The 21,798-nt window shown below is 35.5% G+C and overlaps 1 long non-coding RNA gene across 1 annotated transcript; it reads left to right on the forward strand.

Annotated features, from left to right (window-relative positions):
- Positions 1-14,040: 14,040 nt before the first annotated feature.
- LOC139354195 (uncharacterized) lies at positions 14,041-15,682 on the forward strand. The gene is made up of 2 exons (XR_011605300.1): positions 14,041-15,047; positions 15,208-15,682. It is a non-coding gene; the product is annotated as an uncharacterized lncRNA (long non-coding RNA).
- The last annotated feature ends 6,116 nt before the right edge of the window (positions 15,683-21,798 follow it).

Below are 21,798 nucleotides of genomic sequence, written 5' to 3' on the forward strand. Positions count from 1 at the left end.
GTAATCGATTGTGTAAATCGATTCTTGTGTGACTTGTTTCCTCAATGAATGAAGTAGACATATTGTATGTCTTGGAAACAAAGAATCTTGTGAAGCTGGATGAAGCTGTGAAGCTGGATGAAGCTGAAGTTCCCGTGACGCTGGAAGAAGAAGCGTATCCTGTGAAGCTGGATGAAGCTGAAGTTCCTGTGACGCTAGAAGAAGAAGCGAATCCTGTGGAGCTGGATTAAGCTGAAGTTCCTGTGACGCTGGAAGAAGAAGCGTATCCTGTGAAGCTGGATTAAGCTGAAGTTCCTGTGACCCTGGAAGAAGAAACGAATCCTGTGAAGCTGGATTAAGCTGAAGTTCCTGTGACGCTGGAAGACGAAGCGTATCCTGTGAAGCTGGATTAAGCTGAAGTTCCTGTGACGCTGGAAGAAGAAGCGTATCCTGTGAAGCTGGATTAAGCTGAAGTTCCTGTGACGCTGGAAGAAGAAGCGTATCCTGTGAAGCTGGATTAAGCTGAAGTTCCTGTGACGCTGGAAGAAGAAGCGTATCCTGTGAAGCTGGATGAAGCTGAAGTTCCTGTGACGCTGGAAGAAGAAGCGTATCCTCTGAAGCTGGATTAAGCTGAAGTTCCTGTGACGCTGGAAGAAGAAGCGAATCCTGTGAAGCTGGATTAAGCTGAAGTTCCTGTGACGCTGGAAGACGAAGCGTATCCTGTGAAGCTGGATAAAGCTGTGAGTCCTTTAGTGGGAAGGGGGTTGCTTGAGGGTGATCCTTTGTTGTTAAAGGATCACGTCGGGGTCACCAATGTTTGTGCCTAACCGAAGTAGACATTTCCGGGTCACACCGCGGGACAAGGGGGTAATGAGCACTTGTCGCTGCACGGGGACGCTTTGATGGCAGGACGATCGCGTCGCGGCAATGGTAACGATGGTTACTGCGATGCCGGACCACAGGCGATGGTGAGCTGCGCTGAGGTTGAGCTAACGTAGATTAGCTGCTAGTGGAGATAGTGTATTACGAGCCCTATTCCCAGAGGTAGGAAGTAGAACCGCGGAGTTATGAGATGCGTTGATAAATGATTTATTCTTCATTTGGTACATGTTTATATACTACTTGGAACACGGAAGCTTAGTGTAATGATTAGTGAATGAGCTATATTCTAAAGTAGGTAAGTAGGTCAGGGAGTTTTGATTATGGTAGCAGTTTGTGTAGTTGGCTCGGCAGACACTGCAAAATGTGCTGACTGCATTGGCGGGTCAGTGTGCCGTTGAGTCGGTGAGACGGTGAGTTAGTATGACATATAATATGCTGATCAGCAACTCTCATATGCAGTGGGTGCTACTGAGCGGCTGGTACTGTTCCCAACTTGGCTACTGCTTGATTTGTTGGGTGTGGTTATGTTGAGTACCTTTGGGTACGAACATTATTGTTGCGTTTTATTACTTTAGCAGGTCATTTACAGATATCCATGAGTTGTGGCTGGAATCGAAACCGCTCCATTTTACAAGCACTTGATTATTTTTCCTTTTTAGTATTTTCTCTACTAGGAAAGCATTTTTGTCTTTCACTTTTTGAAGTTCCTCTTCATAAAATGACCCATTAATAGGGGTACCCATATAATCTTGTATTTCATATGTTACGGGGTATGGTTACTTGATTTTTAAAACTTTAAAAACTTCTGTGGTCCAATTAGGTTCGTATCCCTTCATAAATGCTCCCTTGTATTTACTTATTCTAACAAAATTACCTACTAAAAATTTATGTTTTGGAAATATTTTTGGTATATTATATACTGATTTTAAAATAAACTCTTCATTTTTCGTGCAGACATCTATAGGCTTCATTTTAATAGTTCGGTGATAAGAATTATTGTATTGATTTACGAGATAATTGATGTTATGAATCCACTTATATTTACCCTGCATACTAAACCTTTTCCACATACGATTTTTTAATGTTCGATTAAAGCGTTCACATATAGAAGCCTTGAGATGCGTATAAGTATGATAATGATTTATATCAAATTTATCCATTAATTTCTTAAAAGTGGAATTAAAAAATTCTTTCCCTTGATCTGACTGAATATTCTTGGGTGTAATTTTACTCTTTTTAAAAACAGATTTCATTGCCTCTGCTACATCCAGGGCAGATTTTGACTTAACTGCCTCGACGTATGCATACTTTGAGAACGTGTCAATAACGGTCAGTAAATATCTAAAACCCTTATTTTCTTTCCAAAACGGTATCATTTCAACTAAATCAATTTGCCATGTGTCACCTATCCCTTTTTGAACGAATTTTCGCCGAATAAAGTTTTTTCGCGCTGCCTTATGAATTTCATCGACAACTTGTTGTTTGCTCGATGGTTGCTTAGTCAATAATGCTTGCTTATATACAAGAACATCCCTTTTTATTTCTGTACGCATCTTTTTTGAAATTTCAAAACATAATCGTGTTAAATCTATTTGCATATCCTTATCATAGATGCCTTCTGAATCAGATAGTTCAATATCAAATTTTTGTAAAGATAGACACTAAGGAATAATATTATTATTGTAAAAATATATTACTTGCTGTCTTAATATGGAGTTCCAACATAAAAATGTAGTAAAAAATATGCCTAATCTTAGTAATGATCTCCAGGACTCAGAATCAAACTCAATTTTGTTACCATACTGATTAATCACAAAAACGTACTGATTATCTGATTTCCTAAATCTAAAGTTACATTTTATGGAGTGCAAGCACGGATGATCAATAATTGTATCAGGCATCAAGAAGTTTCAACTGTATAAATTCCTTATACGTAAGCAGTCGCATCCATTCGTCTTTTGTCAAATCCAATGAAATTATTTTTACTTTGCTGCATCCAAAACATCGGCAAAAATTTTCGAGTACTTGACAGACCACATTTCAGTTTTAAGTTATGAACAACATAATACTCGAATCCAAAAATGACTTCGTGGTCCTGTCTCTTTCGAGAAGTTTTATTTCTTTTAGTTACACACATGTCCATCAGGTAAGACTACTTTAAATAAACTGTAAATATGTTCTAGTCTTACCGGTATATAAAGGAGAAAGCCCTAGCAAGCACACCCTCAGTTGATTAAAAAATCTCAACCAATGATGAACACAGTCGATCGTAATTCAAGCATTATAGTAGATTTTCAATATTTACTTGGTAACAACAAACAAGTTTTCGTTTAGGAGCTGGCGTTTATGCCTGCTGGAACTGTTATACCTAACTTTATCCATTTCAGACCGCCATATAACATAAAAGAACTGGATAATGGAGCTCTTAAGCAGCAGCACCTTAACCAGCAGAACGTAAACGGATTGGATTGGTCAGCTAGAGATATTCCATACACAAGTCTTGAAGAAATACTCACACCACTCAATAAGTATCACACAGTTCTTGTTCGTGGTGAAATTAAAAAGAATTTTTTAATCAAGTATTTATCAACAAACATTATCGATATAGATATTGGAAGAAGTTTAACTCAACTACCCAATTTTTTTACGAATTGTAGAATACACAAGAAAAAACTTCCACTTCGATGTTCATTAAATAATTTATTTAAGCTGTTTGTATTCTTAGAAAACACCAATTATGAAATATATAGTAATGGTGACACATGTGTTTAAAATTTAGTAAAACGAAATTCATGGTCCTATCAGGTTGTCTCTTATTATGGATTCTTTTAAGAGATTTTTTGGAAATGATCCCCGTAAAAATGGATACACGCAACTTATTTATTGTAATTATTGCGGATCTGATACTCATTTCGAGAAGAACTTCTCCAAGGAACGCGATCAAGAGAATATTAATAAAACCCAGTATAACTTAAAAACATTATACAATATAAGCAATTAGTAATAATATAATATATTAAAATTCATTCCGAATAAAATAAATTTTTTTAATAAAAAAAATGCTTACACAATTTATACATCCTTTTACAATGCTTATTTGTGGACCCTCAGGATCGGGAAAAACAACCTTTTTGGAAAATCTAATCACCAAAAAGAATGATCTTTTTAATATTTCAATAGATCGAATTATTTGGTGTTATGCAGAGGAGAGTGCCAAGCCCAATTTCGATAAGATTGAATATTTTAAAGGAGTCCCTGAAACAGTTGAAAATGAAACGAATGAACCAATTCTTTTAATATTGGATGACTTGATGATGGGAGCCTTTAATAAAAATGTGTGTGAGCTGTTTAGAAAAGGATCACACCATAGGAATTTATCAGTAATAGTGGTAACTCAAAACATATTTCATAAATCTTCGCACACCAGAGATATTTCACTAAATACCAAATACATTGTTGCTTTCAAAAATCCTCGTGATAAGCTTCAATTTCAATGTTTAGCAAGACAAATTTACCGAGAAAACCCCACAGAGCTATTTAGAATATATAAAGAAGTAACGGAGCAACCTCACGGATATTTACTTATTGATCTCACTCAGGGCATTAACGATCTCTTAAGATTTAGATCTGACATTTTTAATTCAGAATATTCTGTGTGCTATTCAAATGAAAATGGTTTACAAAAAGAGCCTAAATCGCTTGAAAGCGAACAAACATTTATTGTATGTGCCGACTAGAGAATAGGTAAGGCAATTATAAGCAATAGTAATAGTGACCTGGTAAAAACAATAGTAGAGATTGTATTGAACACATTACAGGGAAACCATAAAGTTACTAAATCCCATCTTAATGCTCTAAAAAAGTATAAAAATGCATTGCGCTACCTTTCGTGCCCAAAGCGTACATTAAACTCTAAGAGAAAAGTCCTTATTCAAAAAGGGGGATTTCTACCGATTCTAATAACTTCATTGCTTTCTGGAATTTTTGGAAAACTATTAAAAAATGATTAACAATAAACATAATTTAAGCAAAGTAATTTTAATGCATCCTAACAGCTATCAGAAATTGATAAACAATGATAGAGGAAATGAATTAATAAATATAAAATTTTTACCAATATTAAATAATAACAAAATAAGTGATTTCGATAAATGGATCAAAATTCGTCAAGAATTAAGTTACTATCAAAATAAAAAACGTAATAAATCATGGAATTTTCAAAATGAACAAAAAGCGAATCCTATTACAACCAAAACAATTGAATCCCAAACCACTGATTGGATTGATATAAAACCCAGCACATCAAAATCAACATCAAAGTACGATCACTCACGTCCGGAAAAATTTGAGTTTCCCGATTTACCACCTGAAAGTGATAATGAGGATTTTAGTTCAAATAAAAAACAAAATGTTGTATCAGATAAACGAAAAGTGAGTGATACCTCTTTTTTAGATAGTGAAACAGATAAAAAGAAAATAGGATTAGAGAAACCAGTGCTCAAAGTGAAGCTTAATGAACGACAACGCAAATTCAAAGCAAAACTACAAAAATTGAAAACGGAAACTTTACCTTATCAAAATTTTAAATATGTAACAGGACGTGAAAGGTTAATGCGATCGGTTAGAACAAAAAATCCAGTACAAACTGGTAAAAATAAATTAAATTGGATTTCGTATCATTAACTTCTATAAAAATCAAATATGGGTTATTTAAATGAGATTTTTATCACATTGTTAAGTAATGATTCAATGAATGTGTTTCCTGACAACGTAAAGTGTGCATTTACAAACATTGTTAACATTCCAGAAGACATGAACGATGATTGGGAAGTCGGTATTTCAGACATATATTTGAATAATTACATTAAATATACACCTAACCAAGATAAAAATGTCGTTGAAGAAACCGAGTTTGTTAGTCTTGTAAATGCTGGAACATTTAGGTATAAAAATGTATCCGTTCAAACGAATATTCCTGAAAATGGATTGATTTTTATTTACACTGACATAATAAAACCAAGGTCAGTAGGTAGTAAAAGACCGCGATGTCTTCGTGTAATGCATTATAATGGAAAGGAAAAAAATATTCAATTTAAAAATATTGAATATTACCCTTTGGACATATGGTAACCAAATGAAATCTCAATACTAATTACTGATTCCAATGGATATAAGGTACCATTTGAAACTTCAGCTGTTCCGATTTTCGTTACTCTTCACTTTAGAAGAAGGAGAAGGTCAGGACTATAAATAATGCATACCCAAATATTATTTATTTAGAACCAAAATAGTCATCATGGTGAAATCTTATCAGGATTATTATGTAAATCAGTGTGGTGGGGGCTTAAGCAACATCGGAAGTCTTTACATATCTCCGCATATAGTGCAACAAGGACGAGGAATCGGAAATTTTTTTAGCGGTCTTTTTAATTACATAAAACCACTTTTTCTTTCGGGCATAACTGCTATAAAAAATCAGGCTGCTGAGACTGGTAAGGCTGAAATCAATGAATTTGGGAGAAAGCCTTTAAGAAATATAATTCAAGAACAAAGTAAAATTGCTTTACAAAATCTTTCAAATAAAGCAATTGATAAAATTACCCGTTTTCAAAGGGGAAGTGGAAAAAGAAATAAAAGGCTATGTAATAGGAAAAAACGACTTCATTATACATCTAAACGACAACGTAAACATACCCAATCGCAACATAAAAAAAAATAATCAACAAGAAAATTAAATATTAAAGATATTTTTTCTAAAGCAAAATGAGTACGCATATCGAATGTATGAAAAGTGAATTAGATTTGTTTGCGGCACACCCCACGCAAAGTTCTATTCTAAGAACGGAAGAAGTCTCATACAATCCAATTGCTTCTTTGGACGGCGCCCCTTCAATCGAATTTGTTTGCTTGGGAAATGGAGAAACGTATCGAGATTTATCAAGTGTTTATTTACGACTTGTTGTGCAACTTAAAAAAAATGATAACAACAGCATTGAAGGAAATGCTGTTGGTGTTGTAAACAATATTCTACATTCAATATTTAGAAGTTCGTCAGTTTATTTAAATAATATACTGGTATCACAAAGTGATAATAATTATCACTATAGAGCGTATTTGCAAACAATTTTAAACTATGGGAGTGACGCCTCTGAAAGTCACTTGGCCTCCCAAGGTTATTTTCCCAATTTTGGAAGAATAACAGCAGGGAAATATATTTATCCGGACTCGAATGAAACCCTTAAAAATATGTTTCAAAATAGTAACAATGTTGAGTTATTCGGAAAAGTTCATGGAGATATTTTCAATCAAACCAAACTGCTTGTTAACAATGTTGATTTAAGAGTAAATTTTAATATTGAAAAAACAGCGTTTTATTTAATGGAAACTGGTACTGAATCAAATTTAAAGATACTTGAAGCACAACTTTTCATGAACCACATAACAGTTAACCCAAGCATTTTATTGGCTCACCATCATGTTTTACAAACAAAAAATGCTCTGTACCCATTCAGCAAGGTTGAAGTCAAATCATTTACAATATATCTGGGCAACAATACACTGTCGATAGACAACGCAGTTATTGGTCAAATACCAAATTTTCTGGCCTTTTGTATGGTTAAAAACCGCTCATACTCAGGAAACCGAGCCTTAGACCCATTTCAATTTTAACATTTTAAAATTCAACGCTTTAACCTATTGGTTAATGGAGTTCAAGTTCCTTCCCAGGCTCTGGAGTTCGATTACTCGAACGCTGAAAAGGTTCAAAGCTCAAGAGGTTATAATATGCTTTTTAGATCATGTGGAATTAAACATTACGATCGTGGACTACAAATTACCAAGGAAATGTTTGATTCAAACAGTTTTATATTAGCCTTTGACTTAACTGCTGATCAATCAAATTCAACTATATGTTCAAATTTAATCTCTCAAGGTACTATAAGAATCGAAGGAAGATTTTCGGAACCACTTGCTGAAGCAGTTACTTGCTTGGTATACTGTGAATACGATTCAATGATTGATATGCTTATCAATATCAATCATTGAATCGTATTCACAGTATACCAAGCAAGTAAGTATTCGTACGCTCTTTTAAAATGAGTACTTCACTAATTGAACATTTTCTTTCTAAGCATTCAAAGACAAAATCTATTTTTAAAGGAGTTTTTCCTTCGGATAGGTTACCAAAAACTATTTTAAAGTATCCCGCACTAATAATTGAGAGTACCGACACTTCAGATCAACCTGGAACTCATTGGATTGCATTTTATTTTGATAGTCGTAGGTCAGCAGAATTTTTCGATTCATATGGTCAATATCCTCAGAAAAAAGAGTTAAAAAAATTTTTAAAATCTAACGCTTATAAATTTTTTTTTAATAAGCAACAACTACAGGGATACTTTTCTAACACTTGCGGACATTATTGTATGCTGTACGGTCTTTTTTAAAGTAAAAAGAAAACTCTAAATTGTTTTTTAAGAAAATTCAAGGAAAACGACTATTCATTTAATGATAAATTAATAATAAAAATGTTTAAAAACCATTTTAAAAAATAAAAAATATATATATTTAAGTAAAATTAATTCGTTTTATTGTATTTATGGTTTTGGAGCAATACGTTTGTTTAACTTATAATATTTAATCAATAGACTAAGGGCTTCCTCTTTTAGTGCAGGCAGCATATGACACTGACATGTGCCTGTCCAGATGAGGCATCATCGTCGCTCCAGGGACAAAGTTTATAATGGAATCCTAAATGGTGTCTTTGTAGAAAATTTGTTCACATAACCTTTAGGTAGAAATATCCAAACATCTTTATCGTCCTTATCAGTTAAATACAGAGCTATTTTAGTTCCATATGGTGTCTTTTTCAGCTAACATCCAGTGATCTTATACGCAAATCCAATACATAGATTTTCAATTTTTGTGTAGCCAATCACAGGCTTCACGTCATTTAAGGTCTCTAAGAAGTCCTATCAAATTCAACAAAATTAGGTGATAAAGTATTTACTTTTAATTTATATGCATACCATTTTTGATCAGCGTAAGATTGGATTCGTTGTGCACTAGTACCTAACTGTTTTATACTAATTCTTTAAGCCGAAATTACATGGTCTTTTATACTTGTCAAAAATGATATATTTCTATCAATTCATGTGGAGTAAATGAGATAACAATATGTCTTCATTATATGTACCAAAATACTTATTCAAACTATGTAATACTTGAGAATAAAGTCAGAAATACATATCAGTATGTCTATCTTTTTTTATATTTATATAAATCTTTCAATAGCGTTAAAATAAAGGTAGTATATATAACATAAGAATTTTCCCTCAAATGCTATATAAGATAGAAAAGTCGGTTTATTTTTAAAAACATCGAAATGGTGAAGTATCATTGCGAGTTGTGTTCAGAAACAAAATCCTTTACACAACTGCGCCTATCAGAAATCTAAATCCTCCTTTTATTATTGTAATTTCTGTCCTAAAGTACGGAAAATTTGGTTGCGACACGACTTTAATATGCATCGTCTATTGGTTCAAAACGCAGAGCTAAACAGTATTTGTAAGGCAAAGAAAAATTGTCCAATAAATGAAAAACAATTATAAGCCCACAATTTTAAAATAGTTTTTACTTTATTTTTCTTTATGCATCGTGTATTTATAATTAAAAAGTTAAGAATCTAAATCAAATAAAACATCTAGTAATGCGTCGTCATCTCCATCATCCAGCAAAGTTAAATAATCGTTAGTCGGTGGCGGTTGAGGTCCCATAAGTTCTTCAAAGATGTGGTCGTCGTTAGGTAAAACATCATCTTCTGGCCTGGATAGGTCGTCGTCCAATTGAAATTCCTGTGCACAATGAAATACATCTTCACCTTCTTCGTGTGTGATAAGGGATTCCAAAAAAGCCTGCGTTGTAGTCCCCAATGGAAACTGGCTCAAGAGACTCCAATCCTGGGTCCCTATTTTGGGTCGACGATGCAGCCGGTGGAAATACGCCTTGTAGAAGGCGATCAACCGAATCTTCTACTTCGGAAACATGCACAAGGTCCAGATCCGAGTTTTCGATTATTTCAAGATCAGAATCTTGCGTGGGTGGTAATTCCATGTTGTCAATCTCGACCTCGTTTTCCGAATCGATAAATTCTACGGTTAGATCCATAGGTATGCAGTACTGAGGCATTTGAAGAACTGATCCTGAGCAATTTGAGTGGTGTCATTTTTATAGTCTAGAATGTTCACTTACCAGGTTGACATCTACAGGGAGTGCATACAGGCATGTTGTACTCCTAGAACCAATCCGATTGGTTCTCGAACATAAGGAGCAACCCAATACCCCAGTAGAATGGTTATTAGAAGGAAAACGAACACAAGGATTGATAACAAGTTACCGGGGGTGAACGTGGTGTAGGAGGGGTCTGGATGTAGGTAAATATCGAAGGTGTACAACTTCGACATAGGTTATGGAAAGGCAATCTCTGTGTAAGCAAGATACGAATAAATGGTCAGTTAAGGTCGGGCCAGCATTGGCATAAGATGTCGCGATGCAACCATTCGAATTTCCTAAGCCTTAAGCTAAGAGTAGCTATTAAAAGCGGTTGCGGAGGTTTTTTAGGCGGTTTTAAATGTATTTTGTATGAGTTGTTATACCCGTTACTCGTAGAGTAAAAGGGTATACTAGATTCGTCGGAAAGTATGTAACAGGCAGAAGGAAGCGTTTCCGACCCCATAAAGTATATATATTCTTGATCAGGATCACTAGCCGAGTCGATCTAGCCATGTCCGTCTATCCGTCTGTCCGTCTGTCTATCCGGATGAACGCTGAGATCTTGGAAACTATGGGAGCTAGGCTATTGAGCTTCCTGAGCTTCTTACGCAGCGCAAGTTTGTTTCAGTAGAGTGCCACGCCCACTCTAACGCCCACAAACCGCCCAAAACTGTGGCTCCTACAGTTTTAATGCTAGAATACAAATTTTAACTGAACTGTAATGTTCTCATCAATACCTATCGATTGACCCAAAAAAAAGTTTGCCACGCCCACCCTAACGCCCATAAACCGCCCACAAACTTCAAAAAATCGTAAATATGAACGTGGATATCTCGGAAACTATCAAAGATAGAGATTGGGATTTCAGATTTAGATTCCGTAGCCTTATACGCAGCGCAAGTTTGTCACGCGAATATGCCACGCCCACTCTAACGCCCACAAAGCGCGAAATCCTGTGACGCCCACAATTTTTATGCTAGATAACAAATTTTAACTGAAATGTATTGGTCTCGTCAATACCTATCGATTGGTCAAAAAAAAAATTTGCCACGCCCACTCTAACGCCCATAACGCTTAAATCTGTATACCGCCGGTAGGTGGCGCATTTTAATCTCGCTTTGCTACTTGCATATCTCTATTTAGCTGAGTTACGGGTATCTCATAGTCAAGGTACTCGACTATAGCGTTCTTCCTTGTTTTAGATTAGCGTTCTTAAGTTTTTCAAAAACGTCAAGGGACGTAGAGAAAACAATTATATCGTCCAAGTATACAAGGCAATGCTTGTTATACCCGTTACTCGTAGAGTAAAAGGGTATACTAGATTCGTCGGAAAGTGTGTAACCGGCAGAAGGAAGCGTTTCAGACCCCATAAAGTATACATATTCTTGATCAGGATCACTAGCCGAGTCGATCTAGCCATGTCCGTCTGTCCGTCTGTCCGGATGAACGCTGAGATCTCGGAAACTATGAGAGCTAGGCTATTGAGATTTGGCGTACAGATTCCTGAGCTTCTTACGCAGCGCAGCGCAGAGCCAGACAATGCGAAATGTTTTTACGCGTGTATGTGTGTGTATGTAAATAGTTGCCGGCCGAACTTAGCGGCAAAGAAAAAAGCCCTGCCGGCGCTCAGAGAGAGCAAAGTGCGCGGCTAACTTATTCTATTGAATAATGAACCCTTTATCCATTTGTCCCATTGACGGGCAAAAACCTTTAAAGATCTGTACATCTTTATTTATCTCTTTCAAAGAATATGAATTAGCTTAATAAATACCTATAGATTGTCCCAAAAAAACTATTCCGTTTTCAGTCCAATGCTCTCAAACCAAAGTAGTTAGGACAAGCCTTGACACTAGAGCCAGAAAACGACATACATACATACATATGTATTTATGCATGTGTGTGGACGTAAAAAATTGCAATCTAATATCCGCGGCAAATAGAATTCTTTCAAACAAAGCTATTCAACCAAATATTTTGAAATACAGAATGTGCCTTACAATTGTGTATGTTTAGCAAGCATACATAAATATATATGTTTTTTGTCTATTTTATGTGTTGCTTTCTCATTCTTGGCGCTGGCTGAAACAAAAGCAGAGCCGAGAAATGAGAGCAAGGGAGAGAGAACAAAGTGCGTGGCTAACTTATTTTAAAGTTTGTTATCTGAGTAACGGGTATCTGATAGTCGAGGTACTCGACTATAGCGTTCTTCCTTGTTTTTAATTGCAAGCGTATACTCATCCCATAATCAGTGCGTTTGGTATTCCACGGAACCCTCCCGTTTTATTGCATTTCAAATATTGTGACCCCTCGTTATCTTCTGAGAATGAGCAGGAGAAAATGAACGTGCGTACCCACGAACTCGAATCTCACACCCTACCCTCGAGTCCTTGCTCATGACTGCATGTGCGCGAAGGTGTGAAATTTTAATTTTGTGAGTTTTGTTCAAAATGTGCTGATTTTATTTTAGAACAGAGAAAATTATATAATTGGAAAGGGCTTGAAAAATGCTTTCAAATGATACCAAATTTTTTTTTTTTTTTTTTAGTGAGGGGGTATACTATTTACGGTATCGGAGGTCATCGTCGTTTTTTGCCTTTTTCAGTCGAGTAGTGGGAACATACGGGAGCGGCGGCTTGGACGGAATTTGGAATTTCAAATTCTGCCTCCTCCCGTATATTCCCACTACTCGACTGAAAAAGGCAAAAAACGACGATGACCTCCGATACCGTAAATAGTATACCCCCTCAAACTGCAATAAAACGGGAGGGTTCCGTGGAATACCAAATACACTGATTATGGGATGAGTATACGCTTGCAATTAAAAACAAGGAAGAACGCTATAGTCGAGTACCTCGACTATCAGATACCCGTTACTCAAAGGGAAATGGAGATATGCAAGCAGCAAAGCGAGATTAAAATGCGCCACCTACCGGCGGTAGACAGATTTAAGCGTTATGGGCGTTAGAGTGGGCGTGGAAAATTTATTTTTGGATCAATCGATAGGTATTGACGACACCAATACATTTCAGTTAAAATTTTTTATCTAGCATGCAAATTGTGGGCGTCACAGGTTTTCGCGGTTTGTGGGCGTTTAAGTGGGCGTGGCAACCTTTTTTTTTAAGTCAATCGATAGGTATTGATGAGAACAACACATTTCATTTAAAATTTTCTATCTAGCATCAAAACTGTAGGAGTTACAGTTTTGGGCGGTTTGTGGGCGTTAGAGTGGGCGTGGCAGTCTACTGAAACAAACGTGCGCTACGTAAGAAGCTCAGGAATCTGTTCGCCAAATCTCAATAGCCTAGCTCTCATAGTTTCCGAGATCTCAGCGTTCATCCGGACAGACGGACAGACGGACATGGCTAGATCGACTCGGCTAGTGATCCTGATCAAGAATATATATACTTTATGGGATCGGAATCGCTTCCTTCTGCCTGTTACATACTTTCCGACGAATCTAGTATACCCTTTTACTCTACGAGTAACGGGTATAACAACTCATACAAAATACATTTCAAACCGCCGAAAAAACCTCCGCAACCGCTTTTAATAGCTACTAGTTAACCTCGACACGAACCTAACAAGCCATATTTGGCCAAAATAAATGGTAAAATAAAATTTGCTTTATTTAAAAAGTAAGTGTTTCTAATTAATTCCTTTTTATTTGTTTAAATAGTTTTAACAATATTTCCGATATTCCGTAAAAAAAAAGTTTCATGACAATGCCTAAGGGAACAACATGGACGGTTACGATAGTCAATACTGAAATTCTAATTTCAGGCCCGATTCTGTTATATTCCTAACAATACTGTTGGATCGGATTATTAACAAAATACTGTATAACCCTAATGTCTACATATGTATAGCTGTAAGCCCTCTAATAACTCTCTCCGCTCTGCTCGGCTTAACGAGCGTTCGGAAATGAATTTGAGAGAGAAAAGTCGTCTTGGTCTTGAGTTTCGGTTGTTCGATCAGTATATACTTTAAATTTCCTGCACCCCCATACTTTGATTAAAATGAGATATAATTATAGAAAACGCTCTTTAATTCACCGTTCACTTTGGCGACCAGCGTGGGGCGGTGCTAGCAAATTTAAATGTTATGAACAATTGAACAATTCCTAATTTAACGTCGTGAATAATTACGGCCTCTGTAGACGCTCATTTTCTCATTTCTTTGTTTCGTCGTCTCGCCGAGGCTGTGAACGCAGTAAGCTCTACTCTCGTCGCATCGCAAAGCTCTTCACAAGAGCATCCGAGCATCGGCGCTACTGTATTACAGTTACCCCATTCCTTTGATGCTCGCCTGTCGTCGCCGCTGTTGCTAATCTTCAGTTCGCTCTCGCTCTCGTCGCTGCTGAAACTTCGGTTGGCTTCTACATTAATCGCATTCGCACACATTTCGCACCGGGATCGCTGCTCGCCGCACTTCGCAAATTGATCGCCGTTTATCATTGCTTTAAGTAATACCTACGATGTCAACTATTGAGCAATGTAAACGCCAACGGACCAACATTAAAAGGAATATAACTCGCATTAAAAACCTTTGTAACAAGAAGCGCTGGCGAAGACACCGGACTTTTCAACGCCGAACTGCGATGCCGGCTAGGAATTCTATAGTCTTACTGCACGCAAGCAATGGCAATCCAATCTGAGATTGAGACGTTGAATTCCAACGACAGCGGTCGTGGAGAATCGGAGGACAGTTCTGTTGAGATCAAAGTCGCCATCAATGATCAGCTAGGTGAGGAACAAAACAGCGCCAGACCACCACACTCACCGTTTTCGCTGGCCCAATCCAGTTCGATTGCTCTGTCGTTGTCGAAGTTGCCCTGACTTACCTTGCCAACGTTCGACGGAAAATTTGCAGAGTACAAAAATTTCATCAGCTCGTTCACACAAATTTTCGCTCGTGAGGTAACCATGTCCAATCTAGAAAAGTTCAAATATTTGCTGCACAGCTTAGTGGGCCCAGAATTACACGCAATCAAGGTGTTTTTAATAACCGACGAAAACTATCCCAAGGCTTTGCAGCGACTTACTGAGAAATTTGATAATTCAACACTTATCTTTCTAGAAACCATATATGCATTATTTAAACTCCAATCAGTGGAGAAATCCAACGCAATACAGCTTCAAGGCTTGGTGGACAAGGGCAGACGCCTTGTCCACCAAGCCTTGAAGCTGTATTGTGTGGAGCACTGGAATCCCTTGGTACCGGCTCAGATATTGCCGGGCCATCTTGATCTACATCGTGATGAATCTCGTCGCATCGATCTTTTACTTGGCGCTGAAGTCTTCTACCATTCGCTATATTTAATCTTTTAATGAATGGTCCGATTTAAACAATTTTTGGCATGTAAATGGATTTTAATAATCAAAACAAAATCACTTTTAATTCTTTTCATAAGCTTCCACAATGTAGGCACTTGGCTGGTTTTAGCTTTATGGACGTTTGTAAGCGTTATAGTGGGGACCCTGATGAAATAAACAACATTTCGGGCAACATTTTATTATGCCAATTGATAGGTGTTAGCCAAAGCAATACATTATATAGCATTTTTACATTTGTGGCTGTGGAACCATAATTTCGGGCGTTAGAATGGGGGTTGCTTATTCGCATAAAAACTTGCAAGAGCTTTTTTCACTGAATAGCGAAGGTCCCATCTGTGAAACATTTTGACGGTTTTGTAATCAATTGGTATTATTGCACAACGCAATATTGCACAATGCCAAAAATAAATGATTGGTTGATATCTCAAGCACCCAACTTGATTAAAATTAATATTTAATCAAGGGCATCGTGTGAGTGATAGGCTTTGAAATCAATGCGAGGACCCTGAAAACCAATTTCATAAACCGTTTGCAACACTGTTATTGGTATTCTTCAATAATTTTGTGGTATGCCAACAATTTACACAGTTTTTAACATTTGTTTTAGAGTATTATAAAAAAAATTTCAAATTTGCCATTTTGTAGTTAGAAAAACCAAAACTATAATTTTGTATTGCTGGCTTCCTAACGAACGAACCCAACTGAAAGGTTTGTGGTTATACTAAAACTGTACAAATTTTTTCTTCATGTGTAAAACAAAAACATATATCATAAAACCTTTAGGAATTACACTTTTATAAATAAGCGGAACTCAAAAGTCTTAAGGACGCTACTGTTGTGCTCTTTACTAAAAAATTATTTTCCTAATATCATAAACTTATAGCTATGGACACATCTTGAAATAAAAAAATTTAACATGTCATAACCAGTAATAATAAATATAACTTTTAAGCATATATGATGTCATTGTATATTAATAAGAAACCATAACATTTATTTAAAAATATAGAACTTGTTCGCTCACATTATTTATTGTACAGTAATAATACTAATGCAATGCATAAATGTCTTCCGATAAAAATTAACAATATGCCAATAACGTATGATTAATCATATAAGTATACACATAAAAATGCTACAATGTTCTTTACATTTGGAAAAAGTAGTAATTTAATACACTGATTTTTTATCAGTATCAGTGAAATTAAAAACGGATAACCGGAATTAATCTTCCTAAATGCTATAATACTTTATTAAAAAAAAAGAAACTTTGTTTTAAGCCCAGAATCTGATTTTATCCTAAATGAAAATAATTTTACATTATCTTTGTACTTAAGGATAAATGTTTACATAATAAGTTTATATTGTAAAGAAAATTTAAGTCGAGCTTATTTGCAATTAAAAATGTATCGATAAGGCAGTTTTTAGTGGTAATTATCTTTTTAAATAAATGTAAACTCACTAAGAGCTTTTGTGACCTATTAGGCTAGAAACCGCGGAGAACGCTATAGCCCAATGCCTCGACTATCAGATACCTTTTTTCTCAACCAAACGGAGCGCAAGGGGGATGGATAATGTATGCAAGCATCAAAGCAACTCTTTCCAAATTTGCAGGACACCACCTATCAGCGATTACAATATGAGGTTAAGGCTTTCATCCGTGTAGAACCCTATGCACACAGCCGCTTAAAAATCGTGGTTCAAACTTTTTTGCGTATTCCAGTTCACATAGAGAATCGCTCAAAAGAACAACTAATCGGCATAAGCAAATCGTATCCGAAGTGATAGGACGTGCAAGTTCAGTTACTGCTAAAAAAGGAAAAGAAAACCCAAAACTAAATACAATTTGAATGTTTTCAGCGGCCAATTATTTCTTCATTGCTATTAGTAAGCGGGTCAAAGATGAGATTTCCATTTAGGCAGGCGAAGAGAAAATTGAATAGGGACTATTGTGGGTAACCAGTGAATGCACGATTATTTTCAAAAGCTAGAACCGTTTGGACCCTTTCTCGCCTTTAAAGCACCTTTCTCGCATACGGTTCTTTGACTATATCCATTTATTAGGCAATCATTTTGGGAGGTAGATGCGCCTTCAAATGGCTTTTCTGTTCTGTTCTGTTTTTAGGTGCAACAGATGCCAGGAAGAACGTATGCTACAGGTTGGTCTTTTCCTTAAAAAAGCATATCAATATTTATTTTCGAGATGAGATCAATTGCTTGGGTCCGAGCCGTTGGGAGGCTCCTGGGGCCTGCACCAACAACAACTTCATTATAACGGCGCACTTGCAGCTTAAATGCATTTTCTTCTCAAAAATCCCGAAACCCCAAGTACAACAAGGAAGAACGCTATAGTCGAGTACCTCGACTATCAGATACCCGTTACTCAGCTAAATAGAGATATGCAAGTAGCAAAGCGAGATTAAAATGCGCCACCTACCGGCGGTATACAGATTTAAGCGTTATGGGCGCTAGAGTGGGCGTGGCAAATTTTTTTTTGGACCAATCGATAGGTATTGACGAGACCAATACATTTCAGTTAAAATTTGTTATCTAGCATAAAAATTGTGGGCGTCACAGGTTTTCGCGCTTTGTAGGCGTTAGAGTGGGCGTGGCATATTCGCGTGACAAACTTGCGCTGCGTATAAGGCTACGGAATCTAAATTGGAAATCCCAATTCTCTATCTTTGATAGTTTCCGAGATATCCACGTTCATACTTACGATTTTTTGAAGTTTGTGGGCGGTTTATGGGCGTTAGGGTGGGCGTGGCACTCTACTGAAACAAACTTGCGCTGCGTAAGAAGCTCAGGAATCTGCACGCCAAATCTCGATAGCCTAGCTCCCATAGTTTCCGAGATCTCAGCGTTCATCCGGACAGACAGACGGACAGACGGACAGACGGACATGGCTAGATCGACTCGGCTAGTGATCCTGATCAAGAATATATATACTTTATGGGGTCGGACACGCTTCCTTCTGCCTGTTACATACTTTCCGACGAATCTAGTATACGCTTTTACCCTACGAGTAACGGGTATAATTACAACTAGACAAATGTGAATTTTTGAAAAAAGAAACAGAATTTTTGGGACACATAGTTAGACCAAACGGTGTAATGCCAAATCCAGAAAAGGTTAAGGCAATCAATAAATTTCCAATTCCCAAAACTCAAATAAAACTCAAAAGAAATAAAATCATTTCTTGGTCTTTGCGGTTATTACAGAAAATTCATTCCAAACTTCGCAGACATTTCAAAACCTTTAACTAAATGTTTAAAAGCTGGTTCTAAAGTGACATTCAAAGATGATACATTTATTGCAGCATTCAATAAATTAAAACAACTTATCATAAACGATCCCATACTGATTTGTCCAGACTTTGGAAAAAGGTTTCAATTAACTACTGATGCTAGCAACTTTGCATTAGGAGCAGTTCTTTCTCAGGATAACAAACCAATCAGTTACATTAGTTGGACTCTAAATGCACATGAAGAAAACTATAGTACAATTGAAAAAGAATTATTAGCTATAGTATGGGCAGCAAAAACCTTAAGACCCTATTTATTCGGAAGAAGATTTGAGATATTAAGTGACCATAAGCCGTTAGTCTGGCTAAACAATATCAAAGAACCTAATATGAAACTGCAAAGATGGAAGATAAGGTTAGGAGAATATGACTTCGAAATAAAATATTTAGAAGGAAAGCAAAATCACGTAGCCGATGCATTGTCAAGAATCAAAATTAACGAAGTATACCATGGCAGTAACAAAGCAACAGCACATAGCGCTGAAGAAGATAATGAAAATTTAATAACAATTACTGAAAAACCAATCAATCATTTCGCAAGAAAGGTAGAAATGATTCGAAGCAATACAGAAGGTGAAGAAAGTGAAAATTATTTTAAGAAAGTCAAGATTAAAATAATGTTTAATGAATTAAACATCGAAAAAAAGCTAAGCAAATATTAATAAAACATTTTTGATTTTGAAATCATTCAAGAAGCTTGTAAACAGGTTATGAGCACTACTACAAAAATTGTAAGAGCAGTAATTAAATTACAGGACATAAAACTTACGCTGAATTTAAAGAAATTATTGTTAGCAACCACGAAAAACTATTGCACCCAGGAATTGAAAAAATGGTAAGGCTTTTCAAAGAAACCTATTATTATCCCGACTACCAGAATTTAATTCAGAATTTAATTAATGAGTGTAATGTTTGTAACCAAGCAAAAACCGAACATAGAAAAACATCGCTTTTATTAAAAACAACTCCAGAAACAGAATTTTGTAGGGAAATTTACGTCGCAGATATTTACACGATCAAAAATCAAAATTACCTAACTGGTATTGATTTATACTCAAAATTTGGAAGCGCGATTGAATTAAACGGAAAGGACTGGATGGAAGTTAAAAGAGGACTTTTTCGAATATTCAATTCAATAGGAAAACCCAGAACCTTGAAAACAGATAGGGATAGTGCTTTTATGAGTATAGCGCTTAAAAATTGGCTTGACACAGAAAACGTAAATATTCAGATAACAAAAAGTAAAAATGGAGTATCAGATGTAGAAAGATTACACAAAACAATTAACGAAAAAATACGTGTGATCGAGACCGGCGACAATCCAGAAAATAAACTTATGAAAATGGAAGTAATACTGTATACTTACAATCATAAAATAAAACACAATGCATCAGGTAGAACCCCAGCTGATATTTTTATTTATGCAGGTACCCCTGCATATAATAGCCAAATTATAAAAGAAGCTAAAATAGAACAACTTAATAAAAAACGACACATTTTGAGGTAAATAACAAATTTAGAAAGGGTCCCATAATTCACGGGAAATTACACAATCCTTATAAAAAGACAGGAAATATAAAACAAATAGATAATGATCATTTTGAGGAAACTAACAGAGGTCGAAAAATAAAACATAACAAAACAAACTTCCAGAGATAAAAGAAAGTTAATAAAAGTAAATATTTGCAGGAGGACCCAGATCAAGACCCAGCGCTTTGACTTTCATCTTTCCGACATCAACGTTAATAATAATGATGCCAATGGGTAACAACCAATTTATAGAAATTAACCCTATAAAATCATACAATGGCTATTTGTTATTTATGACCGACACAATCAACATCCCAGATAGTTTTGAATACCATTGTCTCACAATTAATATTACAAAAACGGAAGAAACTTACAAAAATTTGCTATCACAAGCGTTTGGCTTTAAGGAAATAATACAAATTAAATCTTCAACAGAAAAACTACAAAGAGAAATGAATGGGTTAAAAATTGTTAGGAGAAACAAAAGAGGATTAGCTAATTTTGTAGGAACAGCTTACAAATATATTTTTGGAACATTAGATAATAATGATAAAATTCTTCTTTATCATTATTATCTAATGTTCCAAAAAGATATTTGTAAGCTGTTGGAACATTAGATAATAATGATAAAATTCTTCTTTATCATTATTATCTAATGTTCCAAAAAGATATTTGTAAGCTGTTCCTACAATGTAATAGCTCAAAAAAGTGTACAGGTAAACGAACTAAATAATATAATCGATACAGTTAACAAAGGCATCGATATAATACAAAAGCATCTCAAATACAACGAAAACGAAAAAATTCTTGAATTATTGTTTTTAATTTAGAACATTTCGCAGAATACATTGAAGACCTGGAAATGGGAATGCAGTTAGCAAGATTAGGAATATTCAATCCAAAGTTATTAAAACATGACTACTTGACAAACATTAATTCTGAGATACTTCTGAACATAAAAACCTCAACTTGGCTTAGGTCAGATTCAAACGAAATTTTAATTATATCCCACATACCCAGAGAAATAAAGAAACTTCCCGTATACGAAATATTACCTTATCCAGATGGAAATAATAAAATATTACAAGATAACACCCAAATCAAATATTACGTATACAGAAATAGTTTGTATAACAAAGAAACAAAAAAAACCTGTTACCAACACATGTCTTTTAGGTCTCGTTAATCAAACAGATTACTAGTTTAATTATGTCGAACCAAATATCATAGTTACATGGAATTTGTCAAAAACTATACTAAATCAAAATTGTATTAAAAATGAAATTGTAATTAAAGGAAACAATATGATCAAAATACACAATTGCTCAATTGCAATTAACGATTTATCCATAAGCAATTATAATTCTGACTACACACAAACCATATACACAAGAAATAATGTCACCAAATTAGAGCCAATATCATACATACAAGCAAAAGAAATATTTTTTGAACAAAATAAAGAAAACCAGATTTACAAAATAATTGTAATTGTAACCC

Source organism: Drosophila suzukii, assembly GCF_043229965.1.
Source record: "Drosophila suzukii chromosome 2 unlocalized genomic scaffold, CBGP_Dsuzu_IsoJpt1.0 scf_2c, whole genome shotgun sequence".
Taxonomy (NCBI): domain Eukaryota; kingdom Metazoa; phylum Arthropoda; class Insecta; order Diptera; family Drosophilidae; genus Drosophila; species Drosophila suzukii.